The sequence below is a fragment of the Sorghum bicolor genome, chromosome 6 (assembly GCF_000003195.3).
Source record: "Sorghum bicolor cultivar BTx623 chromosome 6, Sorghum_bicolor_NCBIv3, whole genome shotgun sequence".
Taxonomy (NCBI): domain Eukaryota; kingdom Viridiplantae; phylum Streptophyta; class Magnoliopsida; order Poales; family Poaceae; genus Sorghum; species Sorghum bicolor.
The window spans coordinates 22,936,040-22,942,502 of record NC_012875.2 but is presented as its reverse complement, the minus strand read 5'-3'; positions in this window follow the sequence as shown (position 1 = coordinate 22,942,502).

The following is a 6,463-nucleotide window of genomic DNA, read 5'->3' as shown; positions in this document are numbered from 1 at the left end:
TGTAGACATTGTAAGTTTTAGTGCAAGATAGGTGCACAGTTTGCGCCTAATGCACTATAGTCTAAGAAACCATTTTGGACGCACTATTTGGTACTCTTGGGTGAAGAGGCTCAAGTGGAAGCTTGGTTCGGTCAGTTTGGAGGTAGTGCTAATCCTTATGCAAGGTAGGTGCATGGTTTGCATGAAACATACCATATGCTTGGAAATCAATTTGGATGCACCCGATGGAACTCCTTGACAACGTGTGTCATATGGAATCTCGCTTCGGTCCATTTGGAGACATTGTTAGTTTCGGTGCAAGATAGGTGCACTGTTTGCACCTAATGCACCATAGTCTAAGAAACTAATTTGGACGCACTTGTTGGTACTCCTAGGTGAAGGGGCTCAAGTGAATGCTCGGTTCGGTCTGTTTGGAGATAGTGCTAATCTTGATGCAAAAGAGGTGCACGGTTTGCATGGAACATACCATATGCTTGGAAATCAATTTGGATGCACCCGATGGAACTTCTTGATGACGTGTGTCATATGGAATCTTGCTTTGGTCTGTTTAGAAATAGTGTTAGTTTTGGTGCACGATGGCATGGTTTGTGCCTAATGCACCATAGTCTAAGAAACCATTTTGGAAGCACCTGTTGGTACTTCGGTGAAGAGGCTCAAGTGGAAGCTCAGTTTGATCTGTTTGGATATAGTGCTAATCCTAATGCAAGATAGGTGCATGATTTGCAAGGAACATACGATATGCTTAGAAATCAATTTGGACGCAACCAATGGAACTCTAAGATGACGTGTGTCATGTGGAATCTTGCTTCGGTCTGTTTGTAGACATTGTAAGTTTTAGTGCAACATAGGTGCACAGTTTGCGCCTAATGCACCATAGTCTAAGAAACCATTTTGGATGCACTATTTGGTACTCTTGGGTGAAGAGGCTTAAGTGGAAGCTTGGTTCGGTCAGTTTGGAGATAGTGCTAATCCTTATGCAACGTAGGTGCATGGTTTGCATGGAACATACCATATGCTTGGAATTCAATTTAGATGCACCCGATGGAACTCCTTGACGACGTGTGTCATATGAAATCTCGCTTCGGTCCATTTGGAGACATTGTTAGTTTCGGTGCAAGATAGGTGCACAGTTAGCACCTAATGCACCATAGTCTAAGAAACCATTTTGGACGCAGTTGTTGGTACTCCTAGGTGAAGGGGCTCAAGTGGATGCTTGGTTCGATTTCTTTGGAGATAGTGCTAATCTTGAGGCAAGATAGGTGCACGGTTTGCATGTAACATACCATATGCTTGGAAATCAATTTGGATGCACCCGATGGAACTCCTTGATGACGTGTGTCATATGGAATCTCACTTTGGTCTGTTTAGAAATAGTGTTAGTTTCGGTGCAAGATATGTGCATGGTTTGCGCCTAATGCACCATAGTCTAAGAAACCATTTTGGAAGCACCTGTTGGTACTTCGGTGAAGAGGCTCAAGTGGAAGCTCAGTTTGATCTGTTTGGAGATAGTGCTAATCTTGATGCAAGATAGGTGCATGATTTGCAAGGAACATACCATATGCTTAGAAATCAATTTGGACGCACCCAATGGAACTCCTAGATGAAGTGTGTCATATGGAATCTTGCTTCGGTCCGTTTGTAGACATTGTAAGTTTTAGTGCAAGATAGGTGCACAGTTTGCGCCTAATGCACTATAGTCTAAGAAACCATTTTGGACGCACTATTTGGTACTCTTGGGTGAAGAGGCTCAAGTGGAAGCTTGGTTCGGTCAGTTTGGAGGTAGTGCTAGTCCTTATGCAAGGTAGGTGCATGGTTTGCATGAAACATACCATATGCTCGAAAATCAATTTGGATGCACCCGATGGAACTCCTTGACAACGTGTGTCATATGGAATTCGGTCCATTTGGAGATATTGTTAGTTTCGGTGCAAGATAAGTGCACAGTTTGCACCTAATGCACCATAGTCTAAGAAACTAATTTGGACACACTTGTTGGTACTCCTAGGTGAAGGGGCTCAAGTGGATGCTCGGTTCGGTCTGTTTGGAGATAGTGCTAATCTTGATGCAAAAGAGGTGCACGGTTTGCATGGAACATACCATATGCTTGGAAATCAATTTGGATGCACCCGATGGAACTTCTTGATGACGTGTGTCATATGGAATCTTGCTTTGGTCTGTTTAGAAATAGTGTTAGTTTTGGTGCAAGATATGTGCATGGTTTGTGCCTAATGCACCATAGTCTAAGAAACCATTTGGGAAGCACCTATTTGTACTTCGGTGAAGAGGCACAAGTGGAAGTTCGGTTTGATCTGTTTGGAGATAGTGTTAATCTTGATGCAAGATAGGTGCATGATTTGCAAGGAACATACCATATGCTTAGAAATCAATTTGGACGCACCCAATGGAACTCCTAGATGATGTGTGTCATATGGAATCTTGCTTCGATCCGTTTGTAGACATTGTAAGTTTTAGTGCAAGATAGGTGCACAGTTTGTGCCTAATAAACTATAGTCTAAGAAACCATTTTGTATGCACTATTTGGTACACTTGGGTGAAGAGGCTCAAGCGGAAGCTTGGTTCGGTCAGTTTTGAAATAGTGCTAATCCTTATGCAAGGTAGGTGCATGGTTTGCATGAAACATACCATATGCTTGGAAATCAATTTGGATGCACCCGATCGAACTCCTTGACGACGTGTGTCATATGGAATCTCGCTTCGGTCCATTTGGAGACATTGTTAGTTCCGGTGCAAGATAGGTGCACAGTTTGCACCTAATGCACCATAGTCTAAGAAACCATTTTGGACGCACTTGTTGGTACTCCAAGGTGAAGGGGCTCAAGTGGATGCTAGGTTCGGTCTGTTTGGAGGTAGGTGCACGGTTTGCATGGAATATACCAAATGCAAGATAGGTGCGCGGTTTGCATGGAATATACCAAATGCAAGATAGGTGCACGGTTTGCATGGAATATACCAAATGCTTGGCAATCAATCTGGACGCACATGATGGAACTCCTAGATGACGTGTGTCATACAAAATCTTGCTTTGGTCTGTTTGGAGACAGTGTTCGGTGCAAGATAGGTGCAAGGTTTGCACATAATGCAGCATAGACTAAGAAACCATTTTGGACGCACCCGATGGTATTCCTAGGTAAAAGGCTCAAGTGAAAGCTCGGTCTATTTGGAGATAGTGCTAATCTTGATGCAAGATAGATGCACGGTCTACATGGAACGTACCATATGCTTAGAAATTAATTTGGACACACCCGATAGAACTCCTTGATGACGTGTGTCATATGGAATCCCTCTTTGTTGTGCTTAGAGATAGTATTAGTTTCGGTGCAAGATATGTGCATGGTTTGTGCCAAATGCACCGAAGTCTAAGAAACCATTTTGGAAGCTCCTGTTGGTACTCCTAGGTGAAGAGGCTCAAGTGGAGGCTCGGTTCGGTATGTTCAGAGATACTGCTAGTCTTGATGTGCACGATTTGCATGGAACATACCATATGCTTGGAAATCAATTTGAATGCACCCGATGGAACTCCTTGATGACGTGTGTCATATGGAATCTCACTTTGGTCTGTTTAGAAATAGTGTTAGTTTCGGTGCAAGATATGTGCGTGGTTTGCGCCTAATGCACCATAGTCTAAGAAACCATTTTGGAAGCACCTCTTGGTACTTCGGTGAAGAGGCTCAAGTGGAAGCTCGGTTTGATATGTTTGGAGATAGTGCTAATCTTGATGCAAGATAGGTGCATGATTTGCAAGGAACATACCATATGCTTACAAATCAATTTGGACGCACCCAATGGAACTCCTAGATGACGTGTGTCATATGGAATCTTGCTTCGGTCCGTTTGTAGACATTGTAAGTTTTAGTGCAAGATAGGTGCACAGTTTGCGCCTAATGCACCATAGTCTAAGAAACCATTTTGGATGCACTATTTGGTACTCTTGGGTGAAGCGGCTCAAGGGGAAGTTTGGTTCGGTTAGTGAAAGAGCATCTAGGCCCCTAGTGATTTCGGTGATTAATGACAATGTTGATTACTATGACTAACGTGTGTTTTGTAGAGGCAAAGTCATAGGTAAGGTCATGGTAATAGGTACTCGATGGACAGGGACGTACATGCCTACTTAATAGTGGAAATTGTTTCGGTTTTCAAAGGATGGATGGACATCGTCAAGACTAGACTAGGTCTAAGTGCCATATGGTGAAGAAGGGCACTTAGAATAGTTTAGGACTTTGTTTTCCTTTGACCGTACTATTAAGAGGGGCTTTGATCTAGTAGCTTGACTTTGGCAAGGCTTTAGGTTTTGGTGTGGTGCACACTTGGTAAACCTAGCACTAGGCAGCTCAGAGACAGTCCTTAGATTGAGAGGAACCAACTTCGTTTTGGAGCGATCACGTTTCGACGAAGTTAGGGTGCCCAAGGGGGCACCGGACGCTGCACCGGACGCTCTATGAGTGCGTCCGGTGAGGTCCTTAGCCGTTGGGAGTTCTCGGTGCTTAGGGTTAGGCAGCAGACGCTGGCACCGGACTCACCGGGCAGCGTCCGGTCCCACACCCAGGGAGGTTGTAAACCTGCCCCGAGCACCGGACGCTAGCACCGGACGCACCGGGTAGCGTCCGGTCCCATGCGCAGGGAGCATGTAAATCTCCTCGGAGCACCGGACGGTGCCACCGGACGCTGAGAGTTAGCGTCTGGTGACCTGTCAGACGAAAGTACAGTTAGCCGTTATGGAGCACCGGACGCTCGGTGCAGAGCGTCCGGTGCAACATAAAGAGCGTCCGGTGACCCCGTTTTCAGTGGAAAACGGTTGGCTGACCCTTGGACTTCGTGGGTAGTATTTATACTCCTCCACCTCGGCCATGAGAGGTCTCTTGCCCATTTGAACTTCTGAGAAACTTGTTGTGGAGCAAGAGAGTAGCAAGAGCCTAGAGAGGATTGAGATTTGAGTGATTTCTTGAGAGAATCCTTCTCTAGTGATTTCTAAGAGTCAAGTGTGCATCCACCACTCTCTAGAGCCTTGTTTGGGTCAAATGAGAGTTCTTTGCTTGTTACTCTTGGTGATCGCCATCACCTAGATGGTCAAATTGATTTCCAAGCTCTCTAGGTCTCACTAGGCACAAGGGGTTGAATTAGAGCTTATAGGTTGCTTAAATTTTTAGAGAAGCCCAATTCACCCCCCTCTTGGGCATCTTGATCCTTTCAATTGGTATCAGAGCCTAGTGCTCATTATTTAGGCTTCACCGCCTAGAGAAAAGATGTCTAACGGGGATGGACCGCCACCCATGTTCGATGGGGATGACTTCCCGTATTGGAAAATACGGATGGAGTCATACCTTGAGGCATGCGATATAAAGTGCCTAAAAGCCGCGACCGAAGGGTTTACCCCTCCGGCAAAAGACACCGCTCTTACTCCACAAGAGCAAGAAAACGAGAAGTGGAATACGAAGGCCAAAAACCACATCTTTAGAAGCCTTTGCAAAGATGTGTTCAACCGCGTAAGGAGCCACAAAACTACCAATGCTCTTTGGAAGGAACTTTGTGCGCTCCATGAGGGATCAAAGAGTGAACGCGAGGAACGCTATCACTTAGTGATGAACAAGCTTAATACATTTGAGATGCTTCCCAAAAAAAATGCTAATGAAATGTATTCTCGCTTGAATGTCATTGTAGAGGAGCTAAATGGACTTGGGCTCACTCAAATGAGTGCGGCAGATGTAGCAAGGAAGATACTATCTGTGCTTCCCATTGAGAAATATGGGCACATAGTAACGGTGCTTCATCAAGGCGATCTTTCCACTGCTACACCAACCGACATATTGGGGAAGATCAATGCTCATGAGATGTACATGCACATGAACCCCCATGATGGCTCCTCATCGGCCAAGAAGGAGAAGAAGGACTTGGCCCTCAAAGCTTCTCACAAGGGCAAGGCCAAGAAGATTGAAGTTGAGTCATCAACTTCAAGTGATGATGATGCATCCATTGCCCTCTTGGTGAGAAGAACCACAAAAATGTTGAAGAAGCTCAACAAGAATGGAGTCAACTTTGACTCCAAGAAGAAGTTCTTCACAAGTAGCAAGAGAAAGCCCATCTCCGAGATGGATTGCTACAATTGTGGTGAGCTTGGCCATCTTGCTCACCAATGTCCAAAGCCCAAGAAGGACAAATACAAGAAGAAGAACAAAGAGCAAGATGACTCAAGTGATGATGACAAGAATGACAAGAAGCAATACAAGAAGAAAGGTGGCAAGAAGAAGGAGCACTACAAGAAGAAGAATGACAAGGCTTACATTGTTGGTGATTGGCTCACCGACATTGAGAGCTCAAGTGGTGACTCCTCCGGCAATGAGAGTGAGGATGAGAAGGTTGCCGCCATTGCCATCGATGCTTCATCACCATCATCTTCACCACCATCTACATCCTCTACACACCTGTGCCTCATGGCTAAGGGTGACCG